Here is an 18,746-nt window from a genome sequence, read left to right as displayed (position 1 = left end):
AAGATCATCTCTATAGAATAATTTGCCTCAGATTTCAGCTAGACTCTCAAAATCCACACTACCACAGCTGCTAGAGAGAGTTAGAATAAAGTCAGACCAAAGGGATGTCTCCTAACAACCCTATCAGTGTAAACCATGCATTATCATTTAAAAAAAAAAAAAGGCAGCAAATGAATGGATAACCTGAATTTACCCACCGAAATATCACTTACCAAATGTTCTGTAACCTTCCTATTCTTTGGTGTTTCTTTTTTCTTTTCTTCTTCTTTTTTTTCTACCACAGAACAATTTCCAAAATGGGCAAAGAGCACAGTAGGTGGCTCTCTTTAATATTTCACGGGCAAGGCAACAGTGACTCACCAGATCCTACATCTGTGTCACCAGCAAAAGCCTGATGAAGTTGAGCAACAAAAGAAGCTGTGTATAGGCTGGAGATAATCTTTGTTTTTTCTACATCCTCTGATTTCCTCAAGCCACATTCTGCTTTCCTAACTGTGCCAGGTAGGATGATGCTAACTGCTTACCTATGGGAGCAAACATATGCTCCAAAATGCCAAAAGCAAGGAGCAAAATGTTTCTTCTACAACTGCGTTTGCAAGTCTGTGTGCTTGCTACAAAGAAGAGGGATCTAATGGCCTATGAGAAGTCTCAGTAGATGAACAGCCCCACTGCCTGGGCCAGAAACAGATCCCTTCATCTTCCAACACGAGCCTCCAGCCATCACTTTCCACAAGGAGGACTGAAACTCCAGACAAGTAATCAGCACTACCAGGAAGCAGTGGTCTCTTTCTGCAAATGCCACCTTTGCACATTGTTCTGTCTACTCTACTCAGTACCCACAAAATTGTCAAAAAAAAAAAAAGTTGAATAATGCCATGGACACTCATAACATTTGTTGCTCCATCTTCTTCCCAGGCTTTGAATTAGCATAAGGACGGCAGAGGGAAGAAACCACTCACAACAGGAAGAAAAGAGTGATGTAATTCTGTACTTTATGTCTTCTTAGTTAGTACCCTTTCTCTTAGGAATCAGAGGTGTATTACATCAAACACAGGAGAGTAGGAAGGTTGTCTTAGAGACCATTGCTTTAAATACCCTCTTAGGACAGTCGGCCCCACTAAACTCTACAGAACTGTGCTGAAGGATTGTTCTCTTAGCAAGGAAATACCCACTTTTCAACAAAAAAGATATTCTGAAATAACCAGACAAATAAGGTCAACCTTATAACTGAAGTAAATTGTTAAATATCTCATTGGTGAGGAAACAGAGTGTGATGGGAAGTGCCCTAAACTAGACATGAGAAGGTGTAAACTGTATTCCCAGAGTTGAAACATACTAACACATGACCTCTAGCAACTTTTCATTTCTCTGAGTCTCATTCCAGATATGTTCTAAATAAATTGAGACTAGCTAAGAAGAGATATCATTTAATAAGCACCTATTCACTACATGTACTTGACATTATTCTATTGAATTTATTCTTTATACAGATTTTTAAGGTAAGCATTTTTTTTTCCATTTTAGAACTGGATAAAACAGAAACTTCAAATGATTAAATAAACTGCTCAATATCACCCAACTACTCAGGCATGAGAGCTGGAATTTGAAATCAAGTAGGTCTGACCACAAAACCTGGGCTCCTTCCTCTATTAATATTCTTGCCATGTCCTCCCAGGGCTATTGCAAGTAACAAGGAGTATCATATATGCAGAATGCACTATGGAAATTTTAAAGTTCTATACATATATATGGTTTTGGTAACAAGTAATAATCTGTATAAAGATATGGGTATAATTGACAAAGCTTTCTTTGAAGAATCAGAACCAAAGGAATTAGCTTTTAATCTCCCTTCCATCCTCATGATCTGACCTTATTTTGAACATTTTCCTTTTCCCCCACAAGGCCCCTGTCTCTCAGGCACACATTCAGTCATATCCCAGCCAGCTCACCATAATGCATGTACATGGAACAAGCTGATGGAAGCAGGTGATCCCATCCTTTACTAATGTTTGGTGCAGGAGGTACCTAAGTGGGCACCACTGGGCTCTTATCTTCCATCAAGATGTATCACACTCTGTTCTCAAGCACTTATCAATACTGCATGCAAATGCTATGGACTGTGAAGGAGGCAGCCAACTACAAATGCTGGACACTCAATTTAAGGACTCATGGGAAAGCCAGTAGGTAGTAGTAAATCATTGCATGAAGTCCATCAGAATAAAATCAATTGTCATGAGGAGGGTAAGGGTGTAGGAGGGAATTCATTTAATTTTAAAATACCAATAATACAGGAAGACTAGTGTGGGCATGTGAATGTCTGTGTGTTCGTGTTTAAATAAGGTAAGTTTGCGTCCAGAAGAGTCTGCATTTAGCAGCATCTCTGTACAATCCAAAAGAAATATATGAGAATTTTGTTTGTTTTCTGATACTAGATGAAAAATGTAAGGTTGCTCAACTGACCTAAGGGAGCAAGGATAGAAGGCTTAGAATAATCTGTAACATAGCTGCAACTTCCAACTTTCTCTTCTTGTCTTTCTGCCTCTCATCCATTTCAAGACCCTCTTTGTCAATAAAGGATGTCTCAGATCAGGGCAGTTCACAGGCCTGAGGTTTGACCTAAAAACTAGTAGGAAATTCATATCACCGAGAAACATCAATTTTACATTTCGAGATAAGCATCCATGATCCACATCACATATGGACAACATTCAGAAAATTCTTACTATAAAAGAGCTGCTCAAATTCAAAAGAAGAAAGACACCACATGTACAGATTGTTTTAAAAGCCTCTGTAAGGTAGTATGAAATCACCTTTCTGAAAACCCACTGTCTGCAAGGTTACTATGTAACAATATTTACAATAGTTGCCATTAGTTTTGAACCAACCAGATGCCAGGCCAGGCACTGTGCTAAACATGCTACTTGAATGATCCCATTTCATCCTCCCAACTACCCAAAGGGCTCATTGTGACCATTATAAATCTCCATTTTTCGGCTGAGAAAAAAGAAAAGAAAGGAAGAAAGAAAGAAAAGAAAAACCCGGTATCAGAAAGGTGAGATAACTTGCCCAAGTTCACACAGCTAATACATGGCAGAGCTGGAGTCAAAACTCAAGTCCTCTTTCTCATCCAGTAGCTAAACCAGGGATCTGTACAGCAGAGCAGCAGAATGCTTCGCGTGGCGCCCTGGTTCACAATTTCACAACCAGAAGGTGGAGGGAAGACAGGCTGTGGGCTAGCTCTTAAAGGAAACAGCAGAAGTTTGCTTTTATGTTTGTGATTTTCTCTTTAACTCAGCTTCCTTGCTCTCTCCCAGTATTTGGAAGAGGGAAGGGGCTCTATGGTTCCATGAAGCCAGCTCTTTCAAGTAAGGGGCACCCTGCGCCCCACCGGGCCACTAGCTCCGCTTCCTCCGGGGCTGGGAAGAAACAGTACCATAGGAGGTCACTGGCGCCCGGGCCTCCCTCCTCTCTCCCCGTGCTCCTCCAGAAGCTGGTCCGACACCCTCGGCAGGGGCATCTTTCTGAGAAAGCAGGTCAGGGGAAGAGGGACTGAGGCTGCAAGCAGCATTTTCCCAGGCTGTCACAGCTCCGGGCTGAGAGCGACGTGATACCGAGTGGGCATGCTGGGACACACCGCTTCCTTCTGTCCTCAGCGCTTCCAGCAGCGGTCTGGAGAAACCAAGGAAGAGATGGGGGCGGGGGGTGGTAGCGGGGAGAGGGCGGTGAGGAGGAAAACAAGGGTAGACCTCTCAAAGGGCTGAGGATGGGGGCGGCAACGAGCAGACGTCCCACACCTGCGTTACTTAAATCCCTGCAAAGCAAAGGTGGGTCTCCGAACGTTTGGGTTCGAATCCGGGCTACAGTCCTAACTAGCAGTATGACCTACCCCAGCCGCTGCCTCGTTCTGTGCCTCAGTTTCCTCTTCTGTAAAGTAGGAGGGTTTAACGATAGGATCTCTAAGAATCCATCCACCCTGAGATTCTGCGGCTTGGTGACTTCTGAGCCCTCACGGCGGCGCGAGACTCACCTTTCTTGGGAAGCTGAGAGGGCGCAGCAAAAGCAGCCGGGATGGGTGCAGTGTCGCCGGGCACTGCTTCTTTCCGCGCCTCTGGCCAAAGCGGACGCTGGAGACCTGGATCCCGGCAGTCTTCCCCAGTGAGCCTCTTACTTTCCGCCGCACTTTCTTTTCCCCCTTTGGGGCTCCTCCCCCGGAGCGGCGCGATTGGCCACGGCCTCACGGCTCAGGCTCCACCCGCCGCCTTGGCTCGCGATCCACCCGCGCTCTGGGCTTCCAGGAGCTGCGGCCGCCGGGCGGCGCCCTGAACTGTCCCGCCCGCCGCGAGGAGGAGCGGCGCCGGGCCCGCCTGCGGACAGATGCAAGGCTGCGCTCGGCCCCTTCGGCTCCCTGCCACCGCCTGTGCGGGCTTGAGCGCGCTGGGAAAGGGGAGGGTTAGTCCTGTAGCGCAGCTTGACACGCTGCCAGGCGCTGTGGGAAGCTACGCCCCTCACTACACACCGAGGCGCACACATGCGCTCATTGCAAGATCGTGCTCTCGCCGTTGAGATCGGTGCCACCCTGCCCTTTCTTCCTGTCTCGACGTATTTAGCAATCATGCTGCAAGGCCTTGAATCAATTCAGACTACGTGATTTTCGCAACCACCCTGTGCCGGCACAGAGCGCGACAGGATGTAGATGCGATCTCCGCAGTCCTGAGCTCTTGCTATCTTGAACTGACATTCATATGAGCAAGCAACAGGACATGACAGCAAGACTAAATCTATATTGTCCACTGGTAATATACCCATTGCCTAGCACAGTGCCTGGCACAAAGTAGGCACTCAATGCATGTATGGTGAACGAATAAAAGAACTAATAGGTTACATAGATGGAAATCATCTCAAAACAAATATTTGCCTTCATTCATTTCCATTTCCCCAAGTTTTTGCAACAGGCTTCCTTCAGCTGCCCTCTGCCACTCTAGATGGTAGTCTGTAATATATCCCGAGAAGCGTTATAAAGGTTTTCATTAAGTCATCTCTCCTGTTCAGGCACCTTCTGCTGTGTTCCTACTGCTAGTGCCTCATGATTTTTCCTGACTGGCAAGGCCCTTCATGACCTGTCCCCATTTCTGAAACCACCTAACCAAAGCCACCTACCACACTGACGAGTCTTCACACATACCTTGCTCATCACATCTTTTCTCCTCCTCCTACCTAACTGAATCTTACTAATTTATTTTCAAGAATCAAGATTCAGAGAAAGCATTTAAGGAAAAGGAGAAAAAAGATGTGAAATAAGAAAAGGGCCCAGGTGAGTGGGAAGGAAATGAAACCAGCAAATGCCCGTGCTGCTAAAGGTGCACAGCAGTACGAAACTCAGAGGCTGCCCCTGCCCTGGCGGAGCTTCAGTTCCTAAGGTGAAATATCAGTGTAATTGCAGCCATAGAAATGTTCATGATACTTTACTTCTTGATATCACTTATGAAAATTAATTGCTCAAAATTTTTTATTTATCTCTGGATACCTGGGATCCAGCACCTGCTCACAACATTGCCACTGAACCAAAGAGAAAATAATCTAAAAGAATTTAAAATGTTACCTGTATGAAGCAACAATAAAACTTTTTCTGATTTATTATTCATTCCTTAAACATATTCTGGGCACAGACTTTTTATATATGTAGTACACTTAAGCTTTGTACACAGTGCTTACAAAATAAAAAGGTGCAATCATAAGGACTTTGTGTATATTAACTCAGGTAACCGTCAATACAACCTGGAGGGTGCTATTATTATCTCCAGTTCATAAAGGAGATAAAGGGAATTTAAGTTACTTGACCAAGGCTACAGGCCTACAAGTGGAGAATACAAAATGAGACTAGAGACACTCGACGTTCATGCTCTCAGCCGCTACACAGTCTCATGTACTACCTAGAAGCCAAACAGATGCTAGTAATTCAGAATTGAACCAGATGTAGTCCTGAACATTGAAGGGCTACTCATAGCTTAAGGAAGATAACATTAAGATGAATAATCATATAGACAAATATTCATAGTATATTGTAGTTTGAACACAATATAAATGGTTGGAAATGAAAATGATTAGTTAACCAATGCTCTCTACTCACACAAAAAAATATTTGCATCATAACTATCATATTATGGAAACATGTCTACAAAGAAAAAGGCTTACAAAATAATAAGGTTGAGTAAAAGTTGTGGAGAGATCAACTCCAATTGAAAGGAATGTGAAAAACTGTTGATATGTTAGGATTATGGAAATAATATAAACATCTCTTTTTCCTTTTACGTTTAAGTGAAATAAACCAAGCACAGAAAGACAAATTTTGCAAATTCTCACTCACACGTGGGAGCTAAAAATTAAAACAATTGAACTGAGATATGAGAGTAGAATGATGGTTACCAGAGGCTGGGAAGAGTAGCAGAGGCAAGGGAGTTGTGGGGAAGGGGGATGGTTAATGGTTGCAAAAATATAATTAGCTGGAATGAATAAGACCTAGCATTTGATAGCATAACAGAGTGACTACAGTCAACAATAATTCATTATGCATTTTAAAATAAGTAAGAGTGAAATTGGAATGTTCCTCAAAGAAGTGGCAAATGGTCAAGGTGACGGATACTCTGTTGTCATTACCCTGATGTGATTATTACACATTGTATGCATGTATCAAAACATCACATGTCACCCATACATATATACACCTATTATGTACCCATAATAATTAAAAATCAAAAAATGTTATTCTAACAATTGAGAAAAATATTTTAAAGCAATACCCATTAAATATCCATCACATACTAAACATTTGATGAATAATAGTTGCCTAAATGAATAAATGAAGCTACAAATTCATTGATGTTAGTGACTAATACCGCTGGATGTGTAGAAGACACACAACAAAATATTTTGCAATTGATTGAAGTGTTTGGAAAGGTATTATTATTGTCTTCTTCTCCCAGCTTTTACCCTCCACCTTTTTTTTTAGGTTATCTTTAATTATCTTGCTGTAGCTATACGAGGCATCAGGAGTTTGCTAGTCTCTTGAACCCAATCCATTCAGACTTTTGTCTCTGCCACTCCGCAGTCAGCATCTGTAATGATCTTCACTTTGCCAAATGTGATGGTCAATTCTCTGTCTTCATTGTACATGTATTAGCAGCATTAGACACAGTTAATCTGTTGCTCTTTCACACTGTCTCATACTTGACTCTTTGTTTTTCATGTATTTCATCTGCTGGTCCTTATCAGATTCTTATTGAATCCTTTACCTCTTCATGATCTCTGAAGGTTCCAGTGTCCTAGAGCTCAATCCTTATATTCTCTACCTAGGGGAACTCAGACAGACACATAGCCTTCTAAAATATCAATATGATAATAACTTGCAAATATAAATCTACAGCCCAAACCCCAGACTTTGTATACCATATTGCCTCCTTCGTATCTCCTTCTTGGATGTTTTAAATACATCTCAAACTTTACATGTTCAAATTCAAACTTTATGTCTACCCCACACCAAACCAGAGCTTTGCAAGAAACACTATCTTTTACCCAGTTGCTCAGGTCAAAAAGTTGGAGTATCACTCTCTCTCATTGCCTGTATACATTATATCCACAAACCTTCTGCTTCCTCTACATTCAAAACACATCTCAAATTCAACGACATTATTCCTCTTCTCCATCACAACCACCACGGTTCAAGTCATTGCCATCTCTCCCCTCACTGGTGTCCCTGCTTAAACTCTTACCCAAAGAGTCTATTGCCCTTACTTCAGAGACCCTTATTAATGAAAACAGAATAAATACAGGCTAGTGATTGAGGTCAAAGAATCTGAAGTCAGACTACCTGGGATCAAGTTTACATAATGTGGTCAAGTTACTTAATTGCTTTTTTTCACAGTTTTGTTCTCTGAAAAATATGAATAACAATGACAATAATATACATTATAGTGCTGTTTTTAAATTAAATGAGATTATATAAGTAAAACACTTGGAACGGGGATTGGCACATACAAATGCAATATAAATATTCTTTATTCTTTTACAAGAAATATGTCATGCTCTGCTTTCAAATACTCCGTGATTTCTCATCATGATCCGATAAATTTCCGTAGTCATTATGGCCTAAAAGTCCTTGCCTGGCCCTACATGATCCAGCACTGAGTTGCTTCTTTAAATCTCCCATAGCATGCTCCGTGCTGTCAACCAAACACACTAACATGTTCCCATACTAGGGTGTTTGCACTTGCTGTTCCCCTTGCTGGACCGCTGTTCCCCTGTTGCTTGCCCTCTCCTCCTACTCACATCTTCATTAATGTCCCTGCTCCACTATTACTTTCCCAACAAAGCCTTTCTTGACAACCAAGTCAAATAATACATTACATAACATTTTAATTAATTTACTTATTGAATGCTTTTTTCACTAGAATGCTAACTCCAGGAGGGTAATATAATGTTTCCCTGGCAAACAGACAATATTTTGCACATAATACTCATTTAATAAACATTTGTTGAGTTACAAATTCAGTCCAAAACTCTCATGGTTAAACTTTGATACAAAGATATTAAGTGACTTATATATTGCCCCCTTCCTTTGATTTACATTTTTTTGGGAGACCAGAATAATTGGAAGACAAAAACGAAAACAACACATTTTATATACATATATATATACACACACACACACACACATATATACGTATATATATACACACGTATATATATATATATATACGTGTGTACATATATATATAATAGTGGAGCAGGGACATTAATGAAGATGTAAGAGGAGAGAGCAAGCAACAGGCGAACAGTGGTCCATATATATACATATGTATGTGTGTGTATATATATATACGTGTGTATATATATGTATATATTTGGCTGGGTACAGAGTAAAGAAAGCACATTATAGAGACATTTTATTTTGAGATTTTGGAAGGAAGGTGAAGGGCAGGAGCCAAGAGGAAAAAAAAAAAAAAAACGTGGAAAAAGGAAAAAGTAATTCTATCACCTTCCAAACCCTTTTATGTTTCCACCTTTTATACCCCTCAGCTCTCTTTTCCTCCATCCCCAGCTGACCGTTGTACCTGTTCTCTGGCTGTTCACATTTCCCTTAGCAGCACTTAGTTATGCCTGCCCCCCACTTCGTCTGTGGTGCCCTGGGTTTCCAAGTCAGGTATCCCTCTTCCTTTTTATTGCATCTGTTTCTGATAAAAGCCTCTCTTCCTGCAGTTTGATTTGGCTAGGTGTAGGGAAATAAGCAGATTAAACAGTAATGATAAGGTGTTGATTACTAAGAGCTCAACTCTACCTTGTTGGAGAGATATGCTAATTTGTTCAAACACATATACCCAACTATTGAAATTCAAGTTGTTTGGAAGAGGAAATTGGAAATTTGACTGTGTAGTGGGAGGCTTCACTCATTTCTTTTCTTTTCCTTTTTCGTTTTTTTTTTTTTTTAGACTGAGTCTCGCTCTGTCGCCCAGGCTAGAGTGCAGTGGCATGATCTTGGCTCACTGCAACCTGTGCTTCCCAGGTTCAAGTGATTCTCCTCCCTCAGCCTCCAGAGTACCTGAGACTACAGGTGCCCACCACCACTCCCAGCTAATTTTTCTATTTTTAGTAGAGACCGGGGTTTCACTATATTGGCCAGGCTGGTCTCGAATAATTCCTGACATCAGGTGATCCACCCACCTCGGCCTCCCAAAGTGCTGGGATTACATGCTTGAGCCACCGCGCCTAGCCAGCTTCACTCATTTCTGTCCCTCAGCCTCACTACCTGGGTTACATGCAGTCCTGAAAGAAAAGAGGGGAAAGGGGAACTTCTGGATCCCTTCCAATCTCTATTTAGCTGCATAGGGATGAAGCTGACTCCCATCTCACGTACAGGTGTCAAAGAGAAACACTGCCTGACGTTAGTTAAAGCCATGAAAACAGATTTTATTTAGTAACTATTGATAGCAGAGGAAACAGCTGAGCTTCATTCCTGTTTGTGTAGAGGTTGTTTGTCCTTTTAAATGGAGAATGAGGGAGGTAGCAGAGCAGGATCTCAGTAGAGCCTGAGAAGTGAAATATTACTAAGGGTTTGATCAGCGCAAATGACTAGCTGTGCTAACTGTGACTGCTGGCTGGCACTTACTGAAGTTAGAATTCTGTTCTCCCACAGAGACTGGGAGACAGAAGCCCTATCCTTCCCGGTTATTACATTTAAAGGAACAGCGCACAGGTCCCTGAGAGAAACACTACTGAGTTGTAGAACATAAGCATTCCCAAATGTAAGCCTTTCTAAGTTGATTCTCTAAGAATAGAAGGTCAAGAGCCTATCATCGGGTATTGGCTAGAGCAAACAGCAACCTCCTAGGAGAGCTGAGTTTTCTCAAGTAGGCATTTTAATGGGGAGCTGTGGTCATCCTAGGGACATGACCTCATGCTGCTAGAAGGTATGCTAGAGTTTGGTCAAATCACATAATGCAGGGCTTTGGATAAAGTTAATATGTTCTGAGAGTTCTGTAGTTCTCAGAGGTCAGTAGGTACTTGTAGTAGCAGAATCAGAATCCTATTCTCTGAGTTGCTTCTCCTTTAATGTCTGACTTCCTGGTGATGCTCCTCCAGTGCCACCACAGGGCAATATCAGTGAAGGTGACAGGCAAAGGCATGTTTTCCAAAAGACAGCCTGTCTTCCTGGCCTATGGCCTAAAGCTCCTGGAGGCTGTTAGAAAGGACCTACTTTTCTCTCCTTGCTTTTCTTCTTCTAAACAGAAGCTTTGAAGCAAAGGTCAGGATTTTAATAAAGTCTTGGAGGATGGTTATTATGCATTGTTGACACTTTACTACATCAGGAAATCTAAAGGCAAGAACTTTGCATGCAGAAAGGGAAACTTACCTTTATAGTTCTAACTTGGCCTTGTAAGTAGTTAAGAAAATTTATCAGCTTCTAGCCTCCAACATCTGATCTAAATGGAAAGAATGTTCTTCAGATAAACTACTACAGTATTTAAGGGCAGACCTAATCTAAATTGGTCACAATCTGGTGAATAACAACCAGTTGGTGCCAGGTAAAATTGTGCTCATATGTGCTTGTTCTTACGGCAGTATGAGTGAACTGCGCCATTCAGTTCTATTTTTTTGTGCAGCAGCAGGAAGACTGAATGATCCTCTAGCAGGGAAGCGCTTATATTATTCACCTTTGGAGAATAATTTTCAAGTACTCATATGAGATGCAGAGACTTTGTATGATCTTCTTTCTCTGCCACCAACATTGAGAAATTTATTTTATCTTTTATTCATCCATCTTTTCAAACGTGTTGAACATTTGCTCTATATGGGCAATGTGAGCAAGGCTGAGATACAGTAGACATGGTTCCTTCATTATAGGCCAGAAGAGGAGAGAAGAGAAGAAGATGAAATGTCTACATGGATTATACAATACAAGGTTGAAATAATATTTCGTCCTCATTGAGCAATTGGCATTGAGCATGTGACAAGCCATTTAAACATCAATTACTTCTAAACCTCACAATATCCTTAAAAGGTAGAAATTGGTTCTCTACTTTTAGCAATGAGAAAATGGAGTCAGAGAAGCTGATTTATCTAAGGCCACCCAGCTAGTTAATGTTAAAGCCAGGAGCAAACCCCAGGTCTAACAGATTCTAAAGGCCATACTTTTCCGATGCTACACTAAGGTCAATAAGAAAGTTAAAATTTAGTAGTATTGGAGTATTGAAGGAGTATTTTTTTTTTTTTTTTTGAGGGAGTCTTGCTCTGTCGCCCAGGCTGGAGTGCAGTGCTGTGATCTCGGCTTACTGCAACCTCCACCTCCTGGGTTCAAGCAATTCTCCTTCTTCAGCCTCTCTAGTAGCTGGGATTACAGGTGCCTGCCATCATGCCTGGCTAACTTTGTATTTTTAGTAGCGATGGGGTTCACCATGTTGGCCAGGCTGGTCTCTAACTCCTGACCTCAGGTGATTGATCCAACTTGGCCTCCCAAAGTGCTGGGATTACAGTTGTGAGCCACCACTCCTGGCCGGAAGGAGTACTTCTATTTAGAGCATATCAAGGAAAGAAACAGAGAGGGTATCACAAGAAGAGATTAGAAGGAGAGATAGAATTAAGGTTTATGGTGACAAAGGAGGAAGGCATGAGACATAATGGGGCAGGGGAAGAGCATGCATCCATTCATCCATTCAAGTACTATTTCTTATAAAAATTAAAATAACTGCAGCATGACATGGTGAGTGCTTTATGAAAGATGGTATGGTACTCCATGTAAGCCCAGAGGAAGGTGTTTCACACACCACTGAGAGGAGGGAAGAGTGAAGCAGGGTCAATCCTCCTACTCTAACCAGAGAACATGTGTCAGATGTTGGGAGCAATGGTTAGAAAACTATACTTGAATCAGGCATTGGAAGAAAAGGGGTGGGGGGGGGAGATATTACTTATGCTACTCAAAAAGCAAAACTGTAACTTATCTATTTGCCTTTGTGTTCCAGAATGGTGTTTGACAGAAAGAATGCTGGAACAAACAAATGAGAACAAATAAATGAGTTACTGATTTCTGCTAAGAGACAGGTGCTCTTTAAGTCTGTGCTTTTTGTTTAACCAATGTTATGTTATCACAATAGGATCTTCATGAACTGAGTATTTATTTTTTCTATTTAGGAGATATAGGAAAATCTGAGGCTCTGGAAGGTAATATGGCTTGCCCAACATTGCAGAGGTAGGAATTCAGAAAACTGGATTTTAAAGTGTGACAACATTAAACTATTTGACGTGGTTGTCAGGTATAATTTCTTGTAATTACTTTCCACTCTCTGCCTTGTTCTAAATGACAAACTAAGGCAGTGCTATGTTATTATTATTTTTTATTATATTAAATAAACATGTTATTGAGGTGTAACATGAATACATAAAACTGTACTAATCATATGTGTAGAGCTTGATGCCTCTTAACAAAGGAAGCACAACCATGTAACTAGCATTCAGATCAAGAAAATCATACTGCTACAGGCTGCATACTTTTGACTTAATATAATAGTCAATATCTTTATTCCTGTTGGCATTAAATACTTCCCCTTGTAGCTTTTATTCATGCACACACTATTCCTGGAAACTCATGAGCTATTGAGTCATAACTTGCCTAGAAAATGAGCGTGTTGGTGAATGATAGCTTCTCTTTGGGGAACATGTGTGCTCCCTCAACTGAGAGGTTGTCTTTATTAAGTAAGAGCACAAGAGGTAAACCTTGAGAATATTGGGCCTGAGGCAAATTTGGCTGACTGAATTCCAAGCAGCAAAAGAAAAGCAGCAGTGAGACTTCTGCATCGAATTTTTTAAATGATCTATAATTAACATACTGGTTTGTAATATATTTATAATTGTAACCTGCAGAAGTTAAAATAGCCAGTCAGATAGGCCAGATATAGAACCCTGGAGATGATAAGTAGGGGTGGAGATGTAGAGAACAAAGGGGTCTAACTGCTAATTCACCTAACTGCTGCTAGATGGCCTCAGTTCCAGTCTAGGTTTGGCTGCACAATCCCTGTCTGTTCTCGACACAATCATTTCTGCTTTCTGAGCTTCTGCTTCCTAACCTTTAAAATGGTCTGAACTGCGGTATTGTCCTAGAACAGTAGTCATCAGCCCTTGCTAAACATCCAAATCACCTCTGTTTTTCAAATTTCCTTTTATAGGTTTTTGTATGGTTAGTTTGTATTTAATAATAGAGATGCCCAATCCCTATCACGACTCTTAAAACTGAAATTTGACAGAAGGAATGACAAGACTTGCTGATTCCTTAGTGGTCTTCCAGGATGATATACTTTGAATATTTTTCCCCACCCAAATTTCATGTTGAATTTGTATTCCTCAATGCTGGAGGTCAGGTCTGATGGGAGGTGTTTGAATCATGGAGTCAGATCCCTCATGGCTTGGTGCTGTCTTTTTGATAGTGAGTTCTAGTGAGATCTGGTTACTCAAGAGTGTGTGGCACCTCCACCCCCGCTACCCCCTCCCCACTCCCTCCCTCTCGCTTGCTCCTGCCTTCACCCCGTGGAGTACCTGTTCCCCATTCACTTTCCTCCATGAGTGTAAGCTTCCGAAGGTCCTCACCAGGAGCCAACCAGGTGCTGATGACATGCTCTTACAGCCTGCAGAACCATGATCCAATCAAACCTCTTTTCTTATAAGTTACCCAGTCTCAGGTATTGCTTTACAACAATGCAAGAACGGCCTAATACACAGGACAGTCTTTCTAAGATCAGTTGGGCACAGTGGCTCATGCCTGTAGTCCCAGCTACTTGGGTGCCTGAGGCTCAAGAATCGCTTGAACCCGGGAGGCAGAGGTTGGGTAAGACAAGATCATGCCACTGCACTGCAGCCTGGGTAATAGAGTAAGACCTTGTCTCAAATAAATAAAGAAAGAAAGTTTAAAAAATGTATTTATCAGAGAGAATAATGCCACAATTTTTGTCACAAGAGGTGATGAAATTTAAAGTACATTTGATAAAACTTGCACATATATAGTATTGAATATAACCAAAATCCCACAGGAAAGAAAAATTAAGAGATGACTGTGTTTGTGTATACTTATTAGCCTCAAGCGAACTATATATTCTTTCCTTTTTCAGACCTTTTACATTCAGATAGGCTATTATATGAAAATAAAGATTAAAACAATCCAGAATTTAAAACAGTAAATGCAAAATCCTCTATTGTGTTCCACAGGAAATGCAACGTACACTTAAAAAGGTCAATTTCTAAAACGAAAGCTATGACAACTATAGACATTCACATTTATACTGTGGAATACAACACGACTTCCAGCTGAGAAATCAAGGAAAGGTTCCATGGAGTTGATATTTAGGATCAGTATCGAGAGACAGATAGGATTTTTCTAGAAGACAGGAAGGTGTGAGTCACTTAGACAGTAGAAACAACAGGGGTATAGGCAAAGTGCATGAATTTGCACAGAAAGGGAACAGAAAATGGTCTAGTTTTTTTGACTGAATCTCAATTCCTGAGAGTAGGTATAGATAAGGTAGGAAAGACTGATTGCAGGCTAGTTATGAGGGGCCTGGCTATATTAAAGAATTGTTTTGTTTTCTGAAACCATGAGAGATTCTTGAAAGTTGATGAGGGAGAATTGCTTAAGGTCACACGGGTAATAAGAACTAGAAGAGTTGGACTGGAAATCAGATTGTATAAAGTTATTTGTATCTCCCTCAACAACCCAAACGTGGGCGGTAGGGTCATGGAAGAATATCTATGCCAAATACACCACACTTAAAGATCCTTAGACTTTTCTATAATAGCCTACATGTTTGGAAGTGGGATTCTTTAGAAGTGAAAGACAGAAATGACATTTATAATAAATTTTTCCCTGGTGGCTTCAAGGCCTCCTTCAGGCTAGAGGTCAACAGTTACTTACCAATGCAGAGCAGCAGCATGCAGTAGGTTGGCATCGGGAAGCACAGAAGGGGACTGCATTAGAAACTGCGCAGGGAATTTTAAATTGGCCGAATGTAATTACCCATGTTGGAATTTGGCCAAGGTCTCAAGATTTAATATCACCACTCATTCTGGTCCCTGTAAAGACCCTTCATGGTCGCAGACCTTAATTTTTTTGTTCCTTTAAAATTCATGGGACAGCATTCCTCAGCCTTTCCCCCCACCGAAGCCAGGATCCTTTACTTTCTTTACTTGGCCATGTTGCTTCCAATATGGCTTTGATTGCTGCTGCTGACACCAAGACACTTTCATTGCCCCTGAAGGCCATTTTATTTATTGGTGCTGTGTTTCCAAAAGATGCATTTTCCTCTGCCAATATGTTCAGCTGGCCACATAATAGCGTAGACTGACATTTTGGTGACCATTCAGGAGAGCAGCAGATTGTGTAAATTTCACAGCTCCCGTATGTCAATTCTGAGGTTCCTTGGAAAAACTGTACAGGTTGACCTTGCTTTAAAAAAATGAATCATAGAAAATATAGCAGGAGGAACAATCTAGTACCACACTTCAAAAGTTAGAAATATGTAATTAATGATTATGCACATGCACACATAGCTTTATATGATAAAAACTAAAATATAACTAAAATTAAAAATATGCATAGAGGCAATATTGCAGTATATTTGTTATGTAATGAGACAAATATCCAAATTCTAATAATTAAATACACAAGTATGTGATCAAACCATGAATAAATAAGGGAAGGTCGTCACACGAAAAACACACGGAACAGTATTCAACTTTAAAATTGTGCCAGTAATCAAAGACATGCAAATGCAGATAAGGGAGAACATTTTTACATGTGTTATTGAAAAAAATTAAAATTAATTTCACTAATACAATTCTGGGATTACAGTTATGCTGTTACATTTCCATAATGCTAAAGTTATTAGACACAATTCTTTGAAGAAGGAATTTGGCAAATAAGTCAAGATCTTCAAAACATTATATTTTTCAAACCAGAAATTACAATCCTGGCAATGTACTTAAAATAATAATTCAAACCAAGAGGAAAATGTATTAACATAGACATTCACTGCAAAAACAATGTTGACAAAGTGCCAATAACCAGATATATAAAGAACTCCCATAACTTAACAGCACAAATACAAATAACTTGATTAAACAATGGGCGAAGGACTTGAACAGACTTAGTGTTTTCAAAAAAAAACCAACCACCCAAACAAACAAACAAAAACATGGCAATAGCCAATAAGCATGTGAAAAGAAGCTCAATATCATGAATCATTAGGGAAATGCAAATTAAAAACATGATGAGACACTACTTCATACTCAATACAATTGTTAATATTTGAAAAATAAAAGAAAAAGAAATAAAATAACAAGTATTGTTGACAATGTGAAGAAATTGGGACCCTTGTGCACTGTTCGTGGTACACAAAATGGTGTAGCCTCTAAGGAAAAGGGTATGGTAATTCCTCTAAAAATTGAAAATAGAATTACTATATGCTTCATCAATTTTGGTTCTAAGGAAATACTCAAAAAATTGAAAGCAAGTTCTCAAAGAGATATCGGTACACCCATGTTCATAGCAGGATTATTTCCAATAGGCGAAATTAGAGACAACCCAAGTGTTCATCAGCAGAAGAATGGATAAACAAATTGTGGTACATACATACAATGGAATATTATTCAACCTTTACAAGGGAGGAGATTCTGACACATGTTACAATGCGGATGAACTTTGAAAACATCATACTAAATGAAATAAGCCCGTCACAAACAGACAAATATTGTTTGGTTCCAATTATATGAGGTACCTAGAGTAGTGAAATTCATACAGACAGAAAATGGAGTGGTGATTGCCAAGGGCTTGGGGAAGCAGGAAATGAGAATTTATTGTCCAGTGGATAGGGTTGCAAGATGAAAAGAGTTCTAAAGATTGATTGTACAACAATGTGAATGTAGACAAGAAATAATATTTTTACATGTATTATTGAAAAAAACTTAAAATGAATTTAAACTTACCAAACTGTACACTTAAAAATGGTTAAGATAGCAAATTTTATTCTATGTGTATTTTACCACAATTTTAAAAAATCATAATCTGATTTTGTTAGAAAGTAGAAAAATGATTTAGTCAATTTGGGACATCATGTGATAGAGTATTATACAACAATTAGAAATTATAATTATGCATATAAAAATTCTTATATTTAAACTTTAAAATAAAATTCAAGACCCTTATATTTATAGCCATGCAGCTAAATATAAAAATGATAAGGAGTAAAATGTTAAGATGGTAGGACTGTATGTAAATTCTGTGATGTTTTATTTTTATATTATTCTACAATAATGTTATTTATAAAAGAAAGAAAATTGGCAGTACACATCCATAAAGGGAGTTTGAATATCTTTTCTCTTATGGGAAAGCATTAAGTATAAATATTCTTCTTTTTTTTTTTTTTTTTTTTGAGACGGAGTCTCGCTCTGTCGCCCAGGCTGGAGTGCAGTGGCGCAATCTCGGCTCACTGCAAGCTCCGCCTCCCGGGTTCACGCCATTCTCCTGCCTCAGCCTCTCCGAGTAGCTGGGACTACAGGCGCCCGCCACCACGCCTGGCTAATTTTTTGTATTTTTAGTAGAGACGGGGTTTCATCGTGGTCTCGATCTCCTGACCTCGTGATCCGCCCGCCTCGGCCTCCCAAAGTGCTGGGATTACAAGCGTGAGCCACCGCGCCTGGCCAAATATTCTTTTCTCCACAGAAAAGTGAAACAATAAGTAATTTGTTACATATTTGAAAAGAAAAATCAAAACACAGTATTTAGTTTGGGATAAAAACAAAGCAATAAACTAAAAGCTAAACCATGAGCTATCGGTATAGAAAATCACAAAGATAGAAAATGAAGGGTATTTATGATTTTCTGTTTTAGCATTTCTAATTTGTGATTTGTTTTTAATATTATTATTAATGCTTTACAGATGAGTTTTTTCTTCTAGATGTGAGATTTTATGAGGTTAGTAATTTTCTTTTGTATGTGTTCATATCTAATGCTGCAAAAAGTATTTTCTGTTGGAATGTATCTCCAATTTTGTAATGGACATCAACAGAAAAATATGATTTGATATCTATAGTCTTTGTAATAAGTAATTTTTAGAGAATATTAATACATGCTTTGAGTATTTATTCATTCAATAAATGCTCATTTATTTTTTTTCGCTAAGTAATTTGTGATAACTGATATTTAAATCTGATCTTAA

At 39.8% G+C, this 18,746-nt stretch overlaps 1 protein-coding gene across 7 annotated transcripts in view; it reads right to left on the bottom strand.

Annotated features, from left to right (window-relative positions):
• IL1RAP (interleukin 1 receptor accessory protein) overlaps positions 1-18,746 on the bottom strand; it is a 216,172-nt gene that overhangs the window by 144,331 nt on the left and 53,095 nt on the right. For 3 of the 7 annotated variants that reach the window (XM_063620542.1, XM_063620545.1, XM_063620547.1), the window contains exon 1: positions 4,028-4,188. The exons of the other annotated variants lie outside the window; for them this stretch is intronic. The gene's annotated coding sequence lies outside the window, so the exon portion shown is untranslated. Of the gene's footprint in view, positions 1-4,027; positions 4,189-18,746 lie in introns of those variants that run through there. 7 annotated transcript variants of the gene reach the window in all.

This window comes from Symphalangus syndactylus, chromosome 17 (genome assembly GCF_028878055.3).
Source record: "Symphalangus syndactylus isolate Jambi chromosome 17, NHGRI_mSymSyn1-v2.1_pri, whole genome shotgun sequence".
NCBI classification, from domain to species: domain Eukaryota; kingdom Metazoa; phylum Chordata; class Mammalia; order Primates; family Hylobatidae; genus Symphalangus; species Symphalangus syndactylus.
The sequence above is the reverse complement of the archived record's forward strand: the minus strand, read 5'-3'. Positions and strand labels throughout refer to the sequence as shown.